Genomic DNA, 26,878 nt, shown 5'->3' on the forward strand with positions numbered 1-26,878 from the left:
AATTTATTTTTTCAAGAACATCACACATTATATGTCTATCAAATTAATACCATAAGCAATTGGTATCGAAAGATATTTGTTACCATTGTGTAGTAGAACCACTTTTAAACTATACTTGGACGAATCTATGAAAAGGTGCCATACCTCAGGTTTATGAACCTTGTCCTAAGTGCAACATAAGCTCATCAATATTTGTGCAATAAACCGAATTATTTTCATCAATTAATACTAAGAAAGTTCTTTTTGTCGGTTTCAATAGTCCAAAATTTTTTTATTTTTTTGAAGTAAATTCCAACCTTGGAGTCTTGGTCCAAGCTTAAGCTTGTTAAGCTTGTTTTTTTTGATAGATTTAAATCCCTAAACAAGTCGTTTAATTCACCTTGTGATATGAGATGTGGCTTATTGGAAGATAACCAAAATCATTGTTGTCTTCTTCAGTACTACATGATTCTTCATCACTGTTTTTGAAACATACATTTACAGGTGGCTCAGGAACTGGAATAATTTCACTGTGAGGTACAGACTGCAGATTGCAATGAAGGATATTTTACTGTATGTTTAGATTGTTTAGAAATTCCAGACACTCTTGTTAAACAAAAGTAACAATTGGTTACATGATCCTGTGGCTCATGCTAAACCATAGATGCTAAACCAACGACAAGGCCTTCTGTGTACCTTTCAGCCATCCTCTTAAATATACAAAACAATTAATGCATATTATATAAGGAGCCCACATCTTACCCTGATCACCAATTTTACAATGAAAGTACAAATGATATGCTTTTTTAATTAAAGGTATAATGTTTTTTGTATTTGATTTTGTGGTAAACTCACCACATACATAACAAAAGGCATCCACATCATTTACACAATTTAGAGGCATTATGACACTGCACTGTTAACAAACTTAAGACAGTCATAAGACTGAGCAAAATTAATTGATTCCTAAATCCAGTGTTTAATACAAACAACACAGCTTTGTTTTCAGCTACATGTTTTGACCTGCACAGACATGATTAATTCTTTGTCTAGTATTGTTTATTTATAGCTTACAAATTATGTTAACAAAGTTAAACAGTAGAAAATGAGCTAACAAAATACAGTGTAGGAGCTATATAACTATATGTTGAAAAAAGAAAAAAAATCCTTTAATTAAAAGTTAAAAATTTTTTTAAAAATGGTGGGTGATGGCAAGATTCTGAGTTCATATTCGTTTTCAGCATCATAAAAAGAAATTAAAATCAAGTATAAGATGTTAGGAAACAATGATTATGTTTGTCAGTGTTATCAGTACAAATAATCACAGTACCATCTGCAGTCATCTATATCTACAATTTTTTTTAATTATTGACCTCAGACCTGAAATGCAGAAAAGTTTTTTAAAGATTTTTTTCTTATTTGACTTGAATGGCAAAGCCAGTAAAGTCATGCAATAATACTTTTTAGTTTTTTAAATTGAAAATTATACAATTATAACTTTATCAAAGGAGACATAAAATTTTATTAAGATAAAATTCTTAGATTCTTTCTTAAAAATCTTTATTTTAAAATAATAAAACATTGTTTATTAATGTTTAATATATAAAGAATTTTGTAAAACATTTTCAATAGAGAAAAACTTTCTGAACTCCAAAAATGTCTATAAAACTCTTAGTGGAAAAAATTGTGGAATTATATCAATTTTTTTGTATACATCTGGTTTCATTTTTAATTTAAAACATTTATAAAAGTTGATAAAGAGATACTAGCCTAATCAACTCTAAACAATTATACTGCTTAATTTGAACTGTGTTCAAAGACTGAGGGAAAAGTGGAAGGAAGCAGTTGAAACTATTAACTTCCAACACATTAAAAAAAAGCAACCATCGATCCAAATAATATTTCTGTTATGCTTGTCGGTATGACTAAATTCAAGGGAAATAAATTTTTTAGTAGGAAAATAATATAAATAATAATTTTAGTAGGTAATTTTGCTATTCTACACAGCAAGCAGTTCTGAGCTGTATGGCGGAGTGGGGGGTTAATTTTTGGTGTGTTAGAGAGGGGGAACCAGCTTTGTTAGCAACTTCACTCCGTTCTGTTGTTATTGAGCAAGATGTTCCATCGTCTGTTGCACAACATATCAAAACCGCAGAAATTTTAACTTGTTTAAAGATATAGTTTGAGGATGCTACACTGTCCCAGATCCAAGTGTATACATGGGCCAGACAATTTAAGGGCATGCAAGAAAGTGTAGAAAACAAAAGTCATGATGGACACCCCAAGTCAAGTCTCACAGCTGACAACATCTGTGCCGTTCGAGAGCTTATCAAAGGTGATCATTGGTTCACTGTTGAAGAAATCACATCAGAAGTGGGTATCAGCTATGGGAGTGCTCAATCCATTATCACTGATCATCTTGGGTTTAGAAAAATTAGTACTGGATGGGTTTTGAGGTTGTTGACTGAAAATCAAAAACAGATGAAGTTGGAGATCTGGAAGAGACTTCTGAATCAATTTTAGCAAGAAGGGGACAATTTTTTGAGCTGCATCAACAGATGTATTTTCTCCACAATCAACAAACGGTGAATGGGGCTTACTGTTGCCAGTTGTTGCAGTCAACAAAAGTCACCTACTGAAATAAAAGATGGCATATGCCCAACAGAGATGTCATGCTTCCTCATGACAATGCCAGGCCACACACTCCAATTTTGACAAGGGATAAATTGGAAAAGATGGACTGAGAAACCCTCAACCACCCTCCCTACAGTCCAGACTTGTCCCCCTGTGACTATTTTTTTGTTTGTGCCCTTGAAAGAATCGCTTGGAGGGGAACAATTTGAAAACAATGAAGCCATTGAGCAGCGCGTGCGCAATTGGTTGACAACTAGTCCTCAAACTTTTTATGAACAAGGAATATTCTAGCTTCTAAATCGTTGGCAAAAGTATTTAGATATGCAGGAGACTATATAGAGAAATGATGAAGGTATGAATTCTGTATATTATTAATCAATAAATTTATAAAAAACCATTACTGTTTATAGTTGATTTACTTTGTATATAGAATATTTCATCCTGTTCCAAACCACTCAATCACAACACATTTTTAAGTTATCACTGCGTAAAGTTTATTTGTAATATTATAAAAATTTTAGTACATAAAAAAATACAAATGTATTAGTTTATTCAGGTCTAATTTCCTGTATGACTAATATTGTAGACCTAAGTTGACTAGTAGATATTTTTACATACTTTGTAAAAATAAAGTTGCAGTATTAACTCAACATGTATTGGTAAAACAAAGAGGCATTTTACTTTATTAAATTTCTTTCAGTGTGACTTCAGCTATTAAACTTTTTCATACTGAAAATGTTTTCAGAATTTGTACATTGTAATTTGTATGTGATATATATATATATATATATGACAGTATTTTTTTTTGTATACCAAAGCCAAAGAATTTTATTAAATCTATTCATAAATAATGCAATATATGTAAATTTATTTTACTTTCTTAAAACTTTCAGGAATTTACAATGTAAGTAGAAATGACCTTTATTCTCCTAATATTGTTTGTTATGTTTATAGAAAATTCATCACAAAACAACACAAACTAATATCAATACTGCTGAAGTCTGCTTATAAACTTTAACTTGATTGTCTTTTGGTAGACTAATTTAAAATCTGGTCTCCACATGTAGTATGTGTCAGACATTATGTTAAACTAATCTGCTAGTTACAAGGAAAAAGTGAACATTTGTCTTTTGGAGACTAATGATTTGGCAAGAGCCATTAAATCATTATGATAATTGCTATTTTTATTTAACCGATGTCACTGCTTTTATTTCAAAAAAATTATGTAATATTGTGTATCCAAATTTTCCATCTGCTATGAGACCAGCACTTTGTGGTGAAGACTTAATCAATTCCAACAGCACCAGCATTTTGCAAGAAATTTCTGACTTATGAAGATATTTCTAATATTATTGCAGAAGCATCAACTGCTGTCATTAATGAGCTGATGTTAACTTAGAGATTATATATGCTGTTGATAATAAGCATTTATTTATAGTCAAAATAAAACTGTTATGTATTTATGAATACTTATGATGAATCTGTGGTGATATGAATGTCATTAGGCTTCTCCTTTATAAAACTACACAGGTAAAACCACAAGCTACCCAAGATAGCTTCACAAAATATCATTTCTTGTGTTTATGGGTAGTCATGCCATCCATTATTACTTAGCTAAAAACTGTCCAAAAAAAAGATAATTTCTCTCTAAGACAGAAATATTTTAAGAACGTCTCTTGTTGACCCTCACAGAATTATTTTACCTATTTACATATAAAACTAAGCCTAAGAATTTTGTGAAAGTATTGAATAAAGATAAGGCTTTATTCAATAAAGCCTTCAGATTGAAGCCCTGATGAATAGAGCTACTGCTGGCGTTAACAAAAAAAGACTTCTGCGCAAAAGAAAAAACTAATTTCTTAGTTGCATGACACTATTTAAGCAAAATTCAAGTTAAAATTTACATTTTATTTATTTTTGTGACTTCTGAAATTATGGTTATTACAGACAAATGTTTAAAACGTAATATACTTATTATATGTAATAAGTGATTGAGGTTGTACAGTCATTTTGTATTCTGGTTTATGTTATGTATGAAAGAATACTTGTTTGAGAAGTGTTATAATTTTTATGATTGCTTGTATTATATTGAATATGATTATATTCCATGTAAAGCTTCTGGAATGGCATTAGTCAGGTTTTCTTTGATAGTATGATGTATATTACATGGCCAATCCCTTTGTTGAACTGAGTAAAGATATCACATGAGGAGCTGAATGTCATCTGCATCTTGGTTTGTTTGATATGTTGTTATGCAGCAGTATATTTGGCTTAGGAAAAATGGGAACAGAAAATCACTTTACTAAATTTCCATAGTAAACCTAACATATAATTTTCTTTTTTGTTTGGGAGTGACTTTGTCATGTTGCTGTCTATTATCATTGAAGCTATAACACATAAAATATACACAGTATATACAAATATCTCCCACAAGTAAGCTCCAAAGCAAAAAAGGAGTATTATTTCACGAATAATCACTTTTGAATGCATATTCAAATTAGCCATAATGAAAAATGAGAATTATTATTTGCAAATATTTTTATGCTAGGGTATTACAGTATCTCTTTAGGTTTTCCCATTTCTCCTAATTGTACTGACAATACTATTTCATAGCAAAGATGATTGTTTTGTAAATGCTTGACCTAATAAATCTCATAATTTATCCTGTTAATTTAATTTTTTTTTGGATATTTGAAGTCTATTTAGTGCAGCACAACTTGTTTGATGAGTTCTTTTCTAGAACTTCTCTTATCTGTGTCCTTTCTGTAGTTTCTGAGTTGTACATAAGGATTTGTATTTATTCATAGGAGGGAGGTGATATGAAAATCTGATTGTTTCTTCAAATCGGCTTGTGGAACAATCACATTATCATACTTCTAATCATTTTAAGGAATTGGAAAACTCATTTATCTGAAAGCTTTCTCATATCCAAAATTTCATGAATAATGTAACCAGCCCATTTTTTAGATATTGCCAGAATTCTTAAATTTATAGTGAATATTTTTCCCAGCTTTCAAATATAAAATCATTGTTATGTATAGTTTTTGGATTGTCACTTTAGTTGATTTTCATTTCCAGTAATCATACATCTCAGACAGACTTAAAGATTACAGACATAAATAATGAAATTTAAGTTAAGATACATAAAATCCATAACTGAAAAATTTTATCAGTCAGGGTATGAACAATTATCTGTATCAGTTATATCTATTATAGCCATACAGGATTGTGTTATAAAATAATAAAAACAAAGTTTGGTGTTATGTTTGCTGCCCTCTGTTCATTGTTCATATCACAACCATATTAAGAAGCTTTTTTATATAAAAATGTTGCTTTGGTGAAATTCATTATTTTGATGAGTTAAATAATTGAAACAAATTTCTTCATGCTTTTATTCACTGCATATATCTATCAATCCCCATCCTGATTATTAAAAAATTGACCTCTTTTTCTAAATAAAAGCTCATTAATCTTAGTACATTCTCATCTAAAAACATTTACAGTGTATACATCACTTTTTTCAGTAGTGATTTTATGACTTCACATCACAGCTGAATAAACATTTAAATTCCCTCACTATTAAATTCCCTTGTTTTAAATATAGGGAAATTTAAGATGTCAACCCCATATAGACTTGTAGCTACTAACAAGAAAACAGGATTCAGTGTATGGACTTAAATTTCTAAACCTATGTTTTGATACCAGAAGATTTCTTACCTACCTAAAATCTCTCCTAGCAAATCCCTGACCATATTTTCCATGTTCCTTTAAAAATTATATTACTTTTTTATTTGGATATGAGCTTGTACTAATAAGGAAAATATTAAAAATGGTGTTAATATGATTTTAATATTTATAACATCTCTAAAACACTTTCTTTCTCATGAATTTAAAAATATTAAAATAGAACAGAATTTGCATGCACCTTGTAACCAACACTTGCAACCTCAACAACAGCTATTTACTACCAGTGGATTTAGTTGAAGTAAGGTGCTCATGCACTAATCATGGAAACAATGTTTTTTTTTTTTTTTAAATTGGGAGTTGTGTCTGTGGTTAGTAGGTGTCAGCAGCAGTGGAGTGTTTGGTAGTAAACATTTGTGATGTGTTGTCTGCTCTTCATATTATTTGTCTGAAAATTTAATTGAAATTGTTTGATTATTAATTAATTATTTGTTATTTAATATTTAGAAACACGGTATGGATGTAATTTTCATAAACTGTTTTTTTTCTTTTTTTTAGTGAATATAGTCTTCAAACATCTATTGTTACCAAAACAGAAAGGTGATGTGTCTCCTGTTGTAATAGTTACAATACTTGTTGACGAAATATCTTTTGGTTACAAGGCAAAGGTAATGAGACGTATAATTATTTATTTATTCTTAATTAGCCTAGTAAAGGGTTTTGATTTGGCCACTTAGCATTTCCTTTTTTCCTTCTGCAATTAATTACATTAATATAGAAAAAAAATTGATAAAATATTATCCAAGTTTGCATCCTAGGATTTTATCCTCCTAAGTACATATGTGTTTTTATAAGATTTGCTTAGGATTCTTTTTTAATACTTTACAGCAGTTCTCATAATCAAAGACTCTTCATCCAACACACATAGCTGAAATTCCTTTTTATATGTTCCAATTCATATTGAAGTTTAACTAATGAACTAACAATCCATCAATAAAGCTTTATTCTTCTTCCACTCTGCTCAGCTTCAATCGGTCAATTAAAATGCATTGTTTTTCCGTTGCAGTTTTATTGTGGTTTCCTTTAGTTTTAAGGATTCAGTATTGTTTTCTTTTTAGCCAAGCATGTAGTGGTGTCACCGTTACATACACTCAGTACAGTTCTTAGGGTGATGGTCCAAAAACCTATTTTGAAATCCTACTTTTCTAATTAATTACAATTTGATTGTTTTCAATATTTATGAAAATAACTCTTTCCATTAAAGAGTAGCAGTTTAAAATATTTTAAAGATCCCACTCTTGTTTAGGCTTAGGTTTATAAGAAGAATAGGATTCTGGGGCTATATTGATAGCACCTCACCACTAGTTTAGCCCTAGAGAAACTCTTGGATGGATATCCAACAACAAGCCCACAGCGAGAATTGCCACCCCACCAAGCTCCATTAATGGAGCTGTTTCACCTATTGTCTTCTTAGGCATGCCTATGTAACTATTGAGTGGTCGACCCAATTCTTGAGACACCTGTTAGAAAAAAAGAAGCAGTCAAAGAAGTGGTAAGGGTGGTAAAAAGTGACATAAGAGATCCATAAGAGACTGCAACCCCAAATAATTGTAGACATATTAAATACCTCTACTAAAGACCGCCATTTTACAGGGGTGGTCCAAAAATAATGAAACTGATTTTTTCCAGGGAAATTTTCCTGCATGCATACAAGTGCCCAAGTCTGATCTACTTCTGTGTCATTTTCAAGTTGATTGTAATTACTGAGTGTCAGTGATCATTTACGTAAAGTGTATTGGGTTATTACTTACCGTGGAAAAGATATCAATCAGAATTATGGGATTCAGTTTTGTGTCGGTTTAAAGAAAAATCAGCTTCCAAATGTACAAAATGTTGAAAGAAGTGTCAATAAGGAGTGTGTGCGATATGCAACATATTTTTATTGACATACCACATTTTTGGTCAGACAAGAAAGCATGGAAGACATGATGAGAGCAGGTCAACCAAGCATGTATGACATTACAGTGAACACAGCAAGTGTCATCATTTGAGAAGATTGTCTTATTGGTGTGCAGCAGTTGTGGGAACTGTATAAACATCTCAGATCATCGCATACGATATTCTGAGTAAGTGAATGCATACAGAACGTGTTACTTGTCATTGAGTTCCATGGCTGTTAATATCTGACCAAACACTGTGTGTATTCATCAGTGAAGAATTGTTGGCTCACTACAAGAAGGAAGGAACATGCTTTTTGCATAATGTTATAACCTTTGACAAGTCTTGGATGTTCTGTCTGACCTGAGATGAAGTAAAGCTTTCAACAGAAGTCAACTTCTGTTGACTTTATGGTCTCGGTTCTGTTTCATAGTCTCAGGTCAAATCCCTACTAAACCTAGTAAACGGAAAAATAATTCAGATTCAATATCACTTTTTGTTAGCAATGAACAGCTTTCCTCTCGGTTAGAGTCATTCTGGAGATCAGAAGAGATCGAAGATCATTTACCGACCAAGGAGGAATCTTTCTGCGAAAAACATTTCATGGAAAATATCTTTTGTGATGACAAAGGCAGATTTGTTGTATCTCTTCCTTGTAAGGAAAACTTTGCTTTAGGAGATTCTTATGAAAATGCAAGACATTGTTTCAATTTGATACATCGTAGATTTTAGAAAAAAGCTAAACTTAAAGATGATTACTTCCATTTCATGAAGGAATATCAAGAATTAGATCACATGCAACCTGTAGATTCATCTCGGTGTAAGGCTGCGTCTGAAACCTTTTATTTGCCCCACTACGCAGTATTTCGTGAAGCTTCCACCATTACCAAAACAAGAGTAGTATCTGATGGTAGTGGGAAAACTTCAAATGCCCAATCACTCTTTTCTTCGTCTTGCTACTAGTGCGTTTACATCAAGCCCTATTGCAATCATACTTATCAATTGCGGTGAGCGATTACTTTGTGATAGGCTAAATCACCTGCTGGCATCTTACTTTGCTCATCGTAAAGGACAACCGAATCACCTGGTTCTTAAAGCAATCCTCGCAAACCCTCATTTCCAGCGGTATGAAAACCATCCTCATAATACAGCACCAGTGGGTGTTTGTACGCAGCGTTTAATGTACCTTTTAAATTTTGGCACTCTGTTTTCTCAACCTATCTCTGTTCGTATCCTCTATAGAGCTCGACCCCCGTAAATATTATGTCCTCACCATATATAATAAAAAATTAATAACAACTCTTGTCTTTCAACAAACATTTTATCATCTTCTATCTGAGATAAACCCAGACGGAGTAGTACACACAGATGGGTCAAAGCAGAATGATACTGTTGGATGCACTTTTGTTGTAAATGGCAGAACTTATGTGTTTGGTCTACCTGGTATTACAAGTGTCTACAATGCTGTACTGTACACCATCAATATGCCTTTGAACATCATTAAGTCAAAACATCGTCACATCCTTATCTGCTGCGATTTGTGTAGTGCTCTTCGGGCTTTATGGCATTTGTATTCTAGACATCCTATTGTCACCGAAATTCATAATGCGATCACGGAATTGAATTGTCACAACACACAAGTGAATTTCTGCTGGATCCCTAGCCATGTGGGAATCCTAACATATGTGCGGATTGCGCTGCTAAAGATGCATGTAGCCAATGGTCTTTCACCACTTGATTCATTGATTTTGTCAATTCCATTAAACATAGTCTACCAAGAAGGTGGCAAGGTGCTGCAGCGGATAATAAACTCTGAGACATCAAAGATACGGTATTACCATGAGACGGTATTACCAAGAGGAAATGGTTTTATGCCGATTGTGATTAGGACATACCAGAGCTACTCTTGAATACCTGATGTCAGCAGAAAGTGCCCCACTATGCGTATGATGTGACTGTCACTTGACTATTCGCCAGCATCCTCATGAACTGCGTGTGTTATGCAGCCTTACATCACTAATTTAAATTAGCGAGGAACATTTGGTGCATCGAAGGAAATTATAAGAATGTATTAGACTGGGTATTGTTACTTCTAAGAAGAATCAATATACTTATAAGATATTTAAGGATAATCAACCGTAAATTTTATTTTGTTATTTGTGTTCATATTTTATCCTAATGATTACGTTTCTTTTATTATATTAACCCAAACTCCCAAAACAATAAAATTGTTAAGGTTTCAGCAAGAGTTTGCCATCAATTGAAAACATCAAAAATCGAAAGTCAAAATTCAACAATTTATTTATTTATAGTTCTTTAAAAAGATATTGTCCGAATCAAAAGAGTTCAGATATGTGTGAAAGGCGAGGTAATAATTGTTATATATTTTTCCTATTTCATTTTCTGAAACACAAAAATATACACCGTTAAATATTTTCTTCCTGCCCTACTAATAATGTAACTAAATGATAGAACTTTGTTAATATAAAGCAAATATGAAATCATTGAGAAATAATTGGAGATAAACAATTTTTTTATATACTTGTATATATACTTAACATAAATCATACAATAAAAAATTCATCAGATTTTTTCAAATATGTTGATTGAAAATTCAAAAACTCTTGCCGGCCTTATTTCATACTTTTAAGAACGACTTTGAATGAAACTTCAATACTTTACATTTAACATTATTATTTATTGTTCTACATAAATGCATTATGATCTCAACAACTTTGTCCATTACAGCGAAAAAATTCTATAATGAATAATTGTCAATTTCTGATTTCAATAAAAAAATCACTTAATGAACAGATCAAGTGTTGATCAAAGATCAACATTAGGGTTAGTATGGGTCGTTGTGACAATTTAAAGTGAATGTTACACATCTTATTGTGTGAACTAATTATCATTCATAGGTTTCTATTGATATATTTATCATATGCATTGTAAATTATTGCCTTTCAAAAGCTAGTAAAGAAGTAGAACACTCACTTATGGATCATGAATTATTAGGATTGATGAAGTTGTTTATGAAGTATGAAATCATTTATTGTGTCTTGAAATAGTTAAGCCCCCGCTATTGGTATAGAATGAGTAATTGAATAAAGAAAAATGATGTTTAATACCATAATCTCAAACCGTAACATACAGAAACATCCAAATAAGTTAAAGTACGAGGGTTATTTTTTTTTCAAGGTCCGATCGGTCGCGAAATAAAAACCCGCGCAAAAATCGGATGAACCTTTGCGCATATGTGTTGCGCAGCGTCTCTAGTATGGCCTTCAATCACGCCGCGTCACTTCGTTTAGTTCTGAACACGCAGCAAGCACGTAAATGTAACTATAGTCTACAACAATAGCATCTCCCGCCGAGTGTGAAGTGCGTACGGTAATTCGATTTCTTCAGGCTGAGGGGTGTAATGCGGCTGAAATTCATAGACGAATAAGTAATGTGTTCTGTGAAACTTCATTGAGCGACAGCAATGTGGACAATGGTGCAGGAACTTTAAAGCAGGACGAACAGATGTTCATGATGCACGCGGTCAGCGAAGGAAGCGATTGTTAACCGATTATCTCGTTGAGCGAGTGGATGAGGCGATTCGAGAAAATCGTCGGTTCACAATTTCTGTATTGACCGATTGTTTTCTGAAATTTCAAGGTCAGCTCTCTACCGTTGTGAGTGAGAGACTTCAGTACCGCAAACTGTGTGCGAGATGGGTTCCCAAGATGCTGTCCGACCAACACAAAACAATAAGAATGGACCCCTCCCTAACGTTTCTCCAGCGCTACCACAATGAAGGAGAAAAATTTTTGAACAAAATTGTCACAGGGGACGAGACACGAATCCATTTTGAAACTGAAGAAAGAAAAGAACAATCCAGCGTAGAAAATGGCTGAAAACACAGGCAGCTCCGTTCTATGATGAGGGTGTTGGAAAGTTGGTACCGCGCTACGACAAATGTCTAAATCGGAGTGGCGACTATGTACAGAAATAGCGTAACTATATAAGTACTTGTTACAAATAAAATTTTTTTTATTTTCTCTGTGATTTTAATTTCGTGACCGATCGGACTTTGAAAAAAAAATAACCCTCGTATGATGTATGTGTTTGTTTATGAAGTCTATATCTATATTTATGAGGTTTATATAAAAACTGGAATATCCTTCAGACGGTTGGTTCATTTTTTTTTAATGCTTTCTACTGTTCCAAAACGGTGTCCTTTGAGGTTTTTTTTTAAAGTTTGGAACAGGAAAAAGTCGCAGGGACTCAAGTCAGGCGAATAAGGTGGTTGAGGAACTACAGGAATGTTTTTCTTTGCCAAAAATTCATTAATTGAGAGTGCAGTGCTACAAGGTAAATTGTCATAATGCAGCATCCAGTTGTCTTTGATGGCTGGTCTCGCACAGGCAAATCTTTTCCACAGCCTTTAAAGAATTTCTTGATAAACATATTGATTTACAGTTTGTCCTGTAGGCAAAAACTATTTTTGGACAATGCCATTACTATTGAAGAAACAAATTAGCGTGGTTTTGATTTGCTCATTTTTGCTTTTTGGGGCGTGATGAGTTTAAAGTGTGCCACTCCTTGCTGTGGCATTTTGTTTCTGGATCGTACTCAAATGTCCAAGACACCGGTAATAACATTTTTTAGAAAATCAGGATTAGTTTCAATTCGCCCTAGAACATCATGGCACACTTCCACCCTGTTGTTTTTCTGTTCTGTTGGTTTTTTGGGACTAATTTTGCATAAACTGTCCAATGTCCAATTCATTTATCAAAATTTGATGGACTGTGGTATGGTTCAAATTCAATTGTTCTGCGATCATTCTGGTCGTACCAGAATGGTACAGTCGTACCATATCAAGCCTCTGATTTGCACAACAGTGTCATCACCTTTTGACGTTAACGGTCTTCCAGAGTGTGGATCATCAGCATGATGATTTCTGACTTTAAAATCAGCTAAAAACTTGGGCTCGAAAAGAGCATATGCTCTTTTCAATTTTTAAAAAGTTTCAGTAGCATTCTAATTGAGTTTAACACAAAACTTGATTGCACCGTTGGGGTCATAATTAGTATCACTTTTCTTTGTAACCACAACAAAAACTTGTTTCACAAAACGTTTGTTTACATCTCACGTGGCAGTAATACACTAAAAATATTAATACCTATTATAAATCAGTTGTTCATGTAACCATATGTTTACTAGTAACTTTACAGTGTTGCCAGTTTGGCTGCCAAAAAAAAACTAGTCTCATTACTTTATTTACAGACCTCATATTTCATTTTTTTTTTTTCAATTTTAGTTTAATGGCAAAAGTGTCCTTTCAGCCTACACGGTAGGTTAGACACTGGTACAAACCAAAACATTATTTTTCATTGATAAAAGTTGTGTTTATTCCTGTTAATTGTGACAACATAGCTAAATAAATAAATAACAGTTCAGTCTCCAAAATAACTGAATTTTATTTTATTTCTTTCTTTGTTTAATGAAAAACCCAATCTATTAAAGTATTTTGTAGTGTGTAAAAATTTGAACCCAGGACCTCCGGATGAAAGCCAAGATGAAATTACACATATTTGTTGCTCTTTAGTTTCCCAACAATTTTGGTTTATTGTTGCCGAAAATAGTTAACCTGTTATACAAGGGCTGTTCAAAAGGTTTTCAGCCCGGTAAAGAAAACATTAGATTTTTCAGAATATTTAAGAAAGTTTTCAATGTAGTCATCTTGCAAGGCAATACATCTAGACCAACAACTTTCCAACTTTTTAATACTGTCAGTATAATGTGATTTGTCCAACTCTGCAAAATAAGCAGTTGTCTCAGCATTGACCTCATCATTTGAAGTGAATCTTCAGCCAACAAGCCATTTCTTCAAGTTGGGAAGAGGAATTAATCACTCGGAACCAAATCTGTTGTGTACAGTTTATGCGGAAGAACTTTGAAGTGCAGGTCATGAAGTTTTACAGCAACAAGAACCTGAGATGTATGTGCAGACACACATATTGTGGTGAAGGAGCACTTTCTTTTTGGACAGATGCAGACATTTATACTGTATCATTTAGCATCCTTCAATCAGTCTAGTAATGAAGTTTAATACTTTCTGATGATGGTTATGCTTATTTTCAGGTAGTTCTGAGTAGTACACCACATGAGTCTCAAAAAATTGTAACCGTGCCTTTTTCTGTAGATGAAACAGCTTTCTCTTTCTTTGGCATGCTTTCACCTGCTCCCACACACTGTTTGGACTGCTGTTTTTTTCTTTGGCATATAATTGTTTATCCGTGTTTCATTTACCGTTTTAAAATGTCAAAGAAACTTAACATAAACATGTTTAAATAAATCTAAATATCCTTGAGAAATGTTCAGTCTTTATTTTTGGTCGAATGTTGACAAATTTGGCTTCTATCCAAAACATCATTTAAAATGTATTACACATGGTCTGTTTGCATTCTTAGAAAGGTCACATACCTTCACTCAGCAGTCATGTAATACAGTATTGTGATAATTTTGTGTGTAATAATAGTTTTTGTTGGGTCCCGAACATTCATCATCTTGAACGGTTTTGTGACCACATTTAAATTCTGCAGCCACTTTTTTTACCATCGAAAATGATAAGGAAGAATCCTTTAAACTGGAATCTAATTCTTATTGTATGTCTGTATAGGTTAAACCATGTAAAAGAGCTTTTAAAAGAGCCGTTTAATGTATTTAAAGCTTAAATCTAATTTATATGTATATAAAATTTCATCTCTTTTGTCTAATATTATTCAATTTCTAAAGTATGAACTGGTTTTTCTAAATAATTGTTATTAATCTTAATATTTATTAGTTATATTAAAATAATAGAGGACTTTCTTTGTGAAGAAGCTTATCCAAACTACATACTGTAACGGCTTGAGAATGTTATTAAAATCATTGTACATGTCCTTCAAAAGTTAGTAGGAAAACACTTTTCTTCAGGTACTTATAAAATCTTAAACTTCAGTTTTATCCATTTTTCAGAAAATGTTAAAACTTGTTTGCTTTACTCGATTGCCACAAACTAGCATCTAAATGCATACATGTGAAACTTCGCAGCATGCAATCTAAAGGATCATACTTATCAAATAAGATAATTTGGTCATACTCGCATCATCTCTTTGTCAGGTCGAAAACTTAACGAACGATCCTGGTATTAATTTCATTTCTACAACATTGTATAAGCAAATTAAGTTCATAAGCTTATTATTGTAGTTTTCTTTTATATTTAGAGATTCTAAATGTTAGTTAGTATTAGATTAATACAGAGTGTTCCACGAAGAGGTATGTATATGCATTTGATTTAGTATCACTCACCCATTCCCTCACCAATTTTATTGAAACTTTACAGACCTTTACAAACTTTATTGAAACTTTACCAACCAAAACATTATTTTTCATTGATAAAAGTTGTGTTTATTCCTGTTAATTGTGACAACATAGCTAAATAAATAAATAACAGTTCAGTCTCCAAAATAACTGAATTTTATTTTATTTCTTTCTTTGTTTAATGAAAAACTCAAGGCAATGTTGCTAAACCTTTTAACAAAGGTTCTAAAAATATTTTGTGAAAATCTCAACCTTCTAAGATTTATAGAAACAAAATGGCGGCTTCCAAATAAAAACATCAATTTCATATAATATATAATAACCACGACTAATTATCTGTTTTAAATTCTAATTAACATCTGTTTTTAATCATTTTTACCAGCTGGTTTATAATTAGTAAAAAATGTGGTTTATCTGAAATTGATGTTTTTATTTGGAAGCCACCGTTTTGTTTTTATAAGTCCTAGAAGATTGAAATTATGATGAAACATTTTTATAACATTCATTAAAAGGTCTGTAAAGTTTCAATAGAATTGAAATCAAAAGTTATACCTTTTCATGGGACATGGTATACAATATATATCAATACATTTTTTTTCTTAATTCAACATTTTGTTACTTTACACACAGAAGTTAGTCCCATTTTAGTTTGAAAAAAATACTATCTTTGAGAAATAACTAAATAAAAGTTATTTTTTCTCTATATTATTATTATTATTATTATTATTATTATTATTGGCTTTGTTCTTTATTTACTTAATTTTAACAAAATATGAAATAAAAATATTTAAACATCTAAATAAAAAAAATATCTAAACCACTGAAACCTCCAGTTCTGATTGTCCACCGCAGTTTAATGTATGCCTGTTATACAAATTGGCTTGATAAAACTTATCTTTGGAAAGTTAAAGATAACATGAGCCTTAATACAATAAAATGGGCATTCCCACCCATGAAAGAAATGTAAGGGAGAAGATATCCATTTAAAATTCGTATAATTGAAAACTTTCAAAAAAAGAATTTTAGTAAATTAAACAGTTAAAATGCTATTAGTTATTTGTCCCTTATTGTTGCTCAGCAATGAATTTTCCACAACTCTATTGAAGTAAGTCTTCCAACTGTGTAATTCCTGTTTTTATTACATACATTTTTTAAAACCGTAGTTTCTAATAAATTAATTTTTTTACCGCTTCCCAGGCAATGTTGCTATGTTAATTTCTGTGCCCTTCTGTATTTATAGCGACCAATTCCTCCTTTATTCTAGTTTCAATCTATCTTCTAATTGGCCCTACACATCCCTAAATTTCAATTATTATCTTTAACATCTGAGGGGAATTTCCTAAATGTAGACACACTAACATTAGTTGTGGTGTTTTTGAAAAGATTGTTTTTACCTTGTTACAATATATAGAATAATATGCAATTTTTACAGATCATTTACCTATGCTTCTCCTTGATTTATTATTCTAAATCGGTAATATTTGGGGTACTGGTAAGGCATCTGTGTTTGTTTTTACTTCCTTGTATGAAGTAAAGGAAGTATTGTAATCGTGAAAAATTTTGGTTTCCAGATTTCAACAGAAATATCCATTTTGACCATCCCTGAATCCATTTTGACTAGTTTGAGCATGACATCTGTACGTACGTATGAATCTCACATAACTCAAAAACAATTAGCCGTGAGTGTTGAAATTTTGGATTTAGGACTGTTGTAACATCTAACTGTGCACCTCCTCTTTGATTAAATAATAATTCAATAATAACAAAATAAATAGAAGAGTAATGAAATAAAATTTTATTTACTTTTCATTTTAAAATAATGTGTAAATATGATTTAATAGATGTACAAGGAAATCTAATCATGTGTTGTCCACATCAAATTTTTTATCTTTAATGACTGCATTATTTTTTTACATTTTTACAGTCTTCAACTTTTATTTGTAGAAAATATTTCTTCAAGGAACTCCACACCAGAATTTCATTACTTGTGTGACTTTTCTTTATCAAATCACTGTCATATAACTTCAAGATCTACCTGTCTGTAAGATATTAGTAAAATAATCAGTTAGATCTAGTCAGTTGCCTTGAAAAGTAAGAGAATAGGTAAACGGTGTTCAGTTGTTCAAAATGTGACAAGGTATTCATTTATTTTAATGTAAATTAACTTCATTGTTACTTTTTTTTATTTTGTTTATATTAGGAAATAGAATGTTTAATTTTTTCTTTCTTAGAAAGAACTTGATGTCATTTTTGCTAGTTAAGTCAATGTAATTATGAATTATTGTTTTTACAGCCTAATCAGGATATTCGTGTATGTGGCCATGTATCTCGGTTGGCTCATCATCTGTAGAAGTTTTACCGTATGGCTTGAGCAAAATGTTTACAATACCTGGGTAAATATGGTAAAAGCTTTATTTCTTATGGCAGTTCGTAATTCGACAAATACTAAGGGCTCATTTGTGAATAGGATTATTCCGGCTAATGAAGAGGAGAAACTTATAGTAATGGAAGCAGAATGTAAGATTATAGTTTAATTTATATTTAGCTTAAATCCAATTTTACATCTATGTGTATATATGTATATATTGTTGCCGAATGGCTTCGATGGCATGTGGCACTTTAAAACTTTATGGTAGCCATAAAAAGGGCTGTTGTCATCGTTGAATGGCTTCAATGGCTCTGGAAATTTAAAATTTACAGTAGCCCTGAGAAGGGCTGTTGTCAAATGGCTTCAATGGCACTTTGTAATTTAAAACCTTGCGGTAAGTCCTGAAAAGAGCTGTTTGAGAGTTCTGGAGGGGTGGCCCTGAAAAGGGCTGTTGAATCCAGAAGCTGGTCTTTGGCGATTTTGACTCTGCTGTAGTCGGAGAGTCGGGGTTCGTCCATTGAAATCTGACCTGGCTTTCCCTTAGCGGCTGTTGGGTCCCCACAGAGCCCCGCAGTGTCGGGTCGGTGTCTGCTATCTTCTGCTGGCGTATGTCCACTGATTTTAAGCTAGGCATATATGTGGTAACAATATACAGTAAGTATTGTTTGTAGTGACATCAGATAGAGTGATCAAAAACCTTTCTCTTGGGGTTAGTTTGGTATGCTGTTAATGCATAAATACAGTATATATGTTGTTTATAATGACATCAGTTGTAGTGACATATATCGGTTATTATGACTTATTTTTCCTACTGCAATGCAACATTTTATTGTTTATAATGATGGAGAAAAGGGACTCATCAATAATGTAGTATATCTACATTGTAGCTACAGAAATATTTTGACAGTTGCTATTTTCTTACATTTGCACTGTAGTTCTTTTTTTTATCTTCTTCTTTACCAGATTATTATAAACGGTACAGTTTTACAGAAGTTTCTAATGAAAAACAAAGAGTGTTTGTTTTGATTTAAAAAAGAACCTTCAAATACTGTATTTCAACACAAAATGTTTGAAACAAAGCAAAATAACCGACTTTTTGCAGAAAAGGTATATCATTTTTCTCTATCTTGTTTTACTCTATCGTATTTGTATATATTATTGCGTAGTTTTGTTTTTATTTTATAATGTTTTTGCAGAAATAAATTATAATTATTATTACTATATTACAATACTTTAGATGACATATTAAAGTAGTACCACTAACCTACCTAAACATCAGTTATTGTGACTATTGGTTATAATGACCTAAAATTGTCAGTCCCTTGGAGATCAGTGATATAAACATACGAGGGTAAGTCAATTATTATCTGCAATTTAGTTATATTTTTATTTATGTTGCAGTACTGTTGTGTTGCATAGATGACACATGCGTGGTTTAATTGTTGTTATATCTGTGCAGGTTTGATGCTGCTAGGTTGGTTCTGTTATCGCTTCCCTGCCATTAACCGTGACTTCTCCGCTTTCTGTTTGCACCGAAGAAGAGTAACATTCAGTGATCCGTTTTTGTGATTGGAAGGTGTATCAGGGGCTGAAATTCATCAAAGATTTTCGGTACAGAACGGGAACAGTGTGTTGTTGCAACGGAGTGTCTACGAATGGATTGAAAAATTCAAAAATGGTCGAACAAGTGTTACGCACGATGAAGGAGCTGGACGACTGTTTACCTCCACAAACATAGAGCGTGCACGTGACATGGTTTTCTAAGACGACGAGTAACTATTGATGAAGTGGCACATTGTCTTCATGGTTCTGCCTACGAAATCATCCACAACAGACTTGGGCTTCATAAAGTCTATGCAAGACGGGTTCCAAAACAACTCACACAGTTGCATAAACAAATGCGCTTCGACATCTGCCAAAAACATTTGGATCGCTATGGTAACGAACGGGACATCTTCTTAGACAGAATCATCACTGGTGATGAAACATGGTTCCATTATTACAAGCTGGAGAGTAAACAGCAGAGTATGGAGTGGAAACATCCAAATTCATCACCCTGCAAAAAAAAAGTTGGGGACCCAACCATCCGCAGGAAGAAGAAGGAGCACGAAGAAGAAAGGAGCATGAAGAAAGGAGCACGACAATAAACAGTGCGTGTTACAGTGAGATGCTTACTGCCAAGCTGAAGCCTGCAATTTGAAGCAAACACTGAGGACTGCTGTCGAAAGGTGTTGTCTTGTTGCACGACAATGCCCGTCCACATACTGCTGCCCACACTGCTGAAATACTTCAGAAACTCAACTTTGAAGTACTGGTTCATCCTCCATATAGTCCTGATCTTGCCCCATCTGACTACCACTTGTTTGGTCCACTCAAAGAGGCATTAAGGGGCCATCGATTTATCTCGGACGAAACAGTGAAAGAAGTAGTGCATTCCTGGCTTGCAGCTCAACCAAAAAAAAACCTTCTTTTTTGAGGGCACCAGGAAACTTGTGCAACAATGGACCAAGTGCGTTGAAGTGCAAGGGGACTATGTTGAAAAACGATGTACATGTAAGTTTCGTATTTGTATTGTAATAAAATTTATAACTACATTGCGGATAATAATTGACTTACCCTCGTCTAACATAGAAACAATATTTACTGTATATATAAAATCTTATTTCTTTTACAGAGAAAAAAGGATCTGGAATATTATTAAATTTGTTTAAATTATGAACTGAATTTTCTAAATAATTTTTATTAATCTTATTATTTATTAGTTATATTAAAATAATAGAGGATTTTCTTTGTGAGAACTTAAGAACTAAACTGTGTTTAAGTATTGTACAAAATATAGTAAACAGTATTGCATTTTAAAATGAAAGTGAGTTTTTTTTATAAATTACATAAGAATTAGTTTTACATAAACTAAATTAGCTTTACATTCCGCTGTGATGGCTTGAGGATGTTGTGGAAATCTTGGTACATACCTTTCAAAAGGACCAAAGGGTATTAGGAAAAATACTTTTTTACTTAACTCATCTTTTAATTCTTATTATTTATATTTATAGGTATTTTAAATTGATTTTTTTGTCTTCTTAGTTTAATTTCTTGCATTGTTTATTTACTTGAGTATTTCATATCATAAAATTTTATTTTCACAGGCATGAGTTATAGAGATTTAAATTTCTGATAATTCTGTGCATATCAATTAGTTATATTTAAAATTTATTTTACAATAGTTATCATTTTGTTTATAAATTACTTTTATTGTAATTTTCATCTAGAATTACACGTTCATCATTAACGTTATGGTCATTTAAATAGAAAAATAAGGGATTTCCTTACAGTTAACTTTTTATGTTATATTTTTCTTTTAAGTCTTTGCAAATATTCTCATAAATTAGCCTTCACTAGAGTGTTTAAGAACGGGGTAAAATCACAGGGTGTATCACATTGTCATTTAAGTCAATGTTATACAGGTGATTATCACTTATTTAAATGTAAAGAGAAAAGAGAATTACTTTTAATTATAGTAGTGGTTTTGATTTATTGAGTTTTTCACATTTTTGAGGTCAGAGAATAGATTTTGAATTGCAAAAGCTCAGATTATTTTTAGTTTACTAATTAAAAGAAATGTAAATCTGTATTTACAATAATCTGTATTATTTACATTAATCAGTGAAATTAATCAATTATCAGTGGAAAAGTAATAAAAAAAAAATACAATTTTTATTTATGACATGGAAATTGTTAAAATTAATAATATTTAAGACTGAATAAAAGTCAGTGTTTTAATTTGTTTTTATTTTGAATAACATAGAGGTCAATTTCATTTTTGCTCTTCACAAGAGTGTTTTGACCCTCAAAATGCTTTTTTTCTTCATTGCTAGATTTGTAGAATGTTTGTGGGTTCTTTTTCCTTCACCAGAATTGCTGGTTCTTCTTTCTTGGTGTTCTATTCTTTGTTTTTGTTGGTACTTTTAACTGAACCAATTATGTCTTTGTTGATCATCGATTCACAAGCAGCAACCTCATCAAACTGAAGAGGTATTATTTATGATATTATTACTGATGTCTTCTGAAACAACATTCACTCTTTCTTAATATTACCTTGACATTAAAAAAGAAATTTAAGACAAGTTGACTTACTGCCAAGTTCTCCTTAATTTCTTTTACTAATCTATATGATTTGAAACAGTCATCCTTAGTGATCAGACTATTGCAAGGAAATGAAATAATATCACATTGAAAGTGATATTAATTGCACAACTTGTTTTTTTGTATGTAGATATCTTTGCAACAACAGTCTAGTTACACTTGCGTTAGTTATTGTAACCTAATAATAACCTAATTGTCATAAGAGCTAAAATAAATAGTCCAATGAAGTGTCAGGTTCAAGCAGTCTTTTTTTTAATGATGATAAACAAATTTCCTGCTAAAATTCATATAAAAATTTGCAATGTTATGGACCAAATGTTATGTATAAGGTAAATTTTGAAATGGTTTTTATGGAAAAAAACAACTGAGAATTTTACAATTATCAAATGAATTTTCAAATATTTCACATTCAATAATTTACAGAATTGTAACACAAAAATTAGTTTATAGGTAGTAGTGTTTCAGGCGGGTATCAAAATTTTTGACTGATAGATCCAAAGAAAAACATCTTCCTAGAACTGTCATGTCTTTGCAGCACTATCAAAATAAAGATGAACTGCTTAACCACACTGTAACTGGATATTTTATACTAATGCTGAAACAAAACATCAGTACAAGAAAACATTCCCATCACCGTGAATACAAAACTTGTTTTTTGATTAGAAATATGGAGCTTTTAAAATTAAAATTAGCAAGGTTTGATTATCCATTTTTAATTTAGTTTTATTATAGATTATATGACTTACAGTGATTATTTTGTAATATTGTGATGAGTGTATACTATTTGCTTTTAAAATGATAATCTTTGATATTATCAAAAGGATTATGAAATACTAACAAGATACCTTGTTTCACCGAGGTGGTGGTCATGTGTTACTGTTACTCAAAAACTGTAAATATTATTCCCAAAATAAATTTATGAGATACAAAATGTAATTTTTATGTATGCAGGAGGGACATTTTAAAATTATTGAGAGAGAATTGTTCATAAATATTTCATGTTAAAAGATAGAATATGTTTCAGTATGGTTTAACAATACATGTTTTATTACAAGTAGTTCTGCTGATATTGTCAACTTAATGAGAATACGTAAAACAGATGTTTCACTTTACGCATACTGGTTTCAACAGTTATTCATCTTTCAAATTATTTTATGCTAAAATCAAAAATTGAAAATTGAAACCAATACATACACAATACCTTCTTCAGATGTTAAGAACGGAATACTATAACTTAAAAGTTAGATACAAACAAGGTAAATGCATTAAATCAATAGAGATAAAGTACATAAAGATAATAGGGAACACTCCCTATTATCACTTTATCTAAATAGACTGATAAATATATATACATATATTAATCAGTCTATTTCAGAAAATGGGTGGTACTAAAATTTAAATTCAAAGCTTATCTTAACATTTATAAGTTTAATAACAATGAACAGTGAATTGATCATTTAAAAGTAAATTAGAATTTGTAAGTTTATTAATTTTTATTAACCCAAAAATTTTCAGTTCTAAACTTTTGTTCTTAACTTGCAGTACTTTGAAATTATCATTAAAAAGATGATTTTCATCGGTTACATTGACAGCCGTAGTAAGAATCCCTATTGTTATTGATAAAATAAGGTTTGTGGTCCATTATACATTTCACAAAAGAATCTACCTGTCAGTTCAATACAAACTTTATCATGAACCACATTCAAGTTTTAAACTTCTGATTTTTTAAGTTGTATCAGTTTTATTTTTGTTATTCATAATGAATTTACATAGTGAATTATTATATTTGAAAACAATATCAAAATCTCTATTTCTGAAATATTTATTAATTTTATTTATGGATTTACCTATATTAGTAATTGTGTGAAATTTGTTGGAGTGATTTACTAGAAGGAAAATCATTGTTAATTGCCATTTTGTGTTATATATTCTGAAGTTTTGATCAATTAGACTCATTTGGTAACCATTATTTACAGCTATTTGTCTTATTATTAAGTTCTTTCTCAAAATTATCGTCTTAGATCGGAATATTTAACAATCTATGAATATAACAGTTGAAAGCTGCCAATTTATTTGCAAATGGATATAATGATGTACTATGAATAACAGTAACTTCTGATCATAAATTTTCACCAAGTAAAGGCATCATCCACAGATTATTTTAGGCTAATTGCAAGCCTGTAAAATTTTTATGACAAAGGGTGTTGGTGGATGCCGTAAGACCCCAAACCTTATTGATACCAATGAGATTTTGACATATTAAAAAATAGTGATTTTGAAAAAGAATGTTTAGAATGTAAAAATTATTGAGTTATAATTTGACAGCAGGAAGTAATTGATTTTAATCAATTGAAGGCTTGAGTTGGCAATGAATCCCTTAATCCCTTTGATATCATTGAGATTATTATGATGCATTTTGAAATTAAGGTTTAAATATTCTAAAAGTGTTATTATTAGATGAAGGGATTCAAGATAATAAAGAGTACCTAGATGGGCAACATGACTCTAACTTTTAACATCATAAACTTTTTATTAACTTAATCCAAGAGACATGATAGTTTGAAAAAGAAGGAACTGAATCTACAGACAATTTTAAAGTAAGGGAGCTAGAAACTCTTGGAGGGCAAATAGGACTAAACCTCGAAATAAAATTGTTTTTATTTTTATTTTTAGAACATGGAATACATTTTTATAAAGAATGGTTCCAGTTTTTGCAATAAATGTCTACTAATTGAGGGAACTACAGATTATAAGCCGTTTAGAAGCCAAAAGAGCATAAACCTCTTCTCCTAATATTTAACTTTTTTAAAAGTAGAATATATTTTGAAAAAAAACAATTTGAATATTTCAATTTTTGTTAATTTAAGGATGGGAAGCTAGAGGTTCAAGGGTAACAAGGGAACCTCTCCTTCATCCCATTGGAATCTTTATCTTTTCTAAAGGAATAACACATTTTGAAATAAAATTCTACCTTCATATTAAGTGCATCTATAATTCTATATTGAGAAAATTCTATACTTTTTGATGTTACTGCACTACAGTTCCACATTCCCATTAAGGAAACAAAAGAGATTTTTTAGTTCAACAATCAATAAATGACTAAAGTTGAGAAGTGAATAAGGTTAAATCTATTTATAAATCAAAAGAATTTTTAATTTGATAATAGTTTTTAAAAATAGATTGAATAAAAATGTAATCTCCTGATTGTGTTTGGATAACCAAGAATTGAAAACTGAAAGAACATTCCATTATTTCTCATAAGTTTGGTTTAGATATGTAAATGATGTTTTGATACTTCTCATCATATTGAAATTTCATTAAAAGAACATTTTAAAGAACAATTTAGATTCGGAGTAACAGTACAAGGTGAAAAGATAAAGATGCTACGATTTGCTGATGATATAGTAATTCTAGCCGAGAGTAAAAAGGATTTAGAAGAAACAATGAACGGCATAGATGAAGTCCTACGCAAGAACTGTCACATGAAAATAAACAAGAACAAAACAAAAGTAATGAAATGTAGTAGAAATAACAAAGATGGACCACTGAATGTGAAAATAGGAGGAGAAAAGATTATGGAGGTAGAAGAATTTTGTTATTTGGGAAGTAGAATTACTAAAGATGGACAAAGCAGGAGCGATATAAAATGCCGAATAGCACAAGCTAAACGAGCCTTCAGTAAGAAATATAATTTGTATACATCAAAAATTAATTTAAAAGTCAGGAAAAGATTTTTGAAAGTGTATGTCTGGAGTGTCGCTTTATATGGAAGTGAAACTTGGACGATCGGAGAATCTGAGAAGAAAAGATTAGAAGCTTTTGAAATGCGGTGCTATAGGAGAATGAAAATCAGATGGGTGGATAAAGTGACAAACGAAAAGGTATTGCGGCAAATAGATGAAGAAAGAAGCATTTGGAAAAATATAGTTAAAAGAAGAGACAGACTTATAGGCCACATACTAAGGCATCCTGGAATAGTCGCTTTAATATTGGAAGGACAGGTAGAAGGAAAAAATTGTGTAGGCAGGCCACGTTTGGAATATGTAAAACAAATTGTTAGGGATGTAGGATGTAGAGGGTATACTGAAGTGAAACGACTAGCACTAGATAGGGAATCTTGGAGAGCTGCATCAAACCAGTCAAATGACTGAAGACAAAAAAAAAAAATTAAAAGATGTCTCTGAGAAGATGTAGAATCCACCTCTTTGACACTTAGCTGTATTGAAGAGTGTCTGACAACATTGTATACACACTTCCAGTACTTATGCCCACTTCAGATGCAATTTCAGTGACAGGTATGCAGCAGTCATCTTTCACAAGGTCACGAACACCCTGAATGTTATCATCATTGACAGATCCGGGATGGTATTTCTGACTTTTTTTTCAATTCCATCTTGGCAACTTCAAAATTTTTGACCCGATCAAACACTTTAGTTTTTGACTAGGTATTATTTTCGAACTGCACCTGGAGTGTATTTAAAATTTCAGAGGATTTGACACTGTTATTGAGAAGAAATTTGTTGCACAATGGATGATGGTACCTCCTGCTCAGACATTCTGCTGACATGGGAACATGGCCTACAGGCAAGTCTGACCAGTTGCTCCCCTCCCCCCCCAACATATCCAATTTACTACCCGCAGCACCTCACCACATTTACTGTTTTTCCTCAATCCGTGCAGAAAAATTCCAGATCATATTTCATATGTGTTGGTCAACTTTTTTTTATTTCTGCAGTGTTTTTTTATGTTATGCTTTCTGCTTCATAATTTTTTTTTAATATT

The 26,878-nt window shown here is 31.7% G+C and overlaps 1 long non-coding RNA gene across 2 annotated transcripts in view; it reads left to right on the forward strand.

Moving 5' to 3' along the window:
* LOC142324745 (uncharacterized) overlaps nucleotides 1–26,878 on the forward strand; it is a 185,984-nt gene that overhangs the window by 137,993 nt on the left and 21,113 nt on the right. For both annotated transcript variants that reach the window (XR_012756380.1, XR_012756379.1), the window contains 2 exons: nucleotides 6,856–6,965; nucleotides 17,879–18,102. This is a non-coding gene — a long non-coding RNA (uncharacterized LOC142324745). The remainder of the gene's footprint in view (nucleotides 1–6,855; nucleotides 6,966–17,878; nucleotides 18,103–26,878) is intronic.

This window comes from Lycorma delicatula, chromosome 5 (assembly GCF_047948215.1).
Source record: "Lycorma delicatula isolate Av1 chromosome 5, ASM4794821v1, whole genome shotgun sequence".
Classification (NCBI taxonomy): Eukaryota; Metazoa; Arthropoda; class Insecta; order Hemiptera; family Fulgoridae; genus Lycorma; species Lycorma delicatula.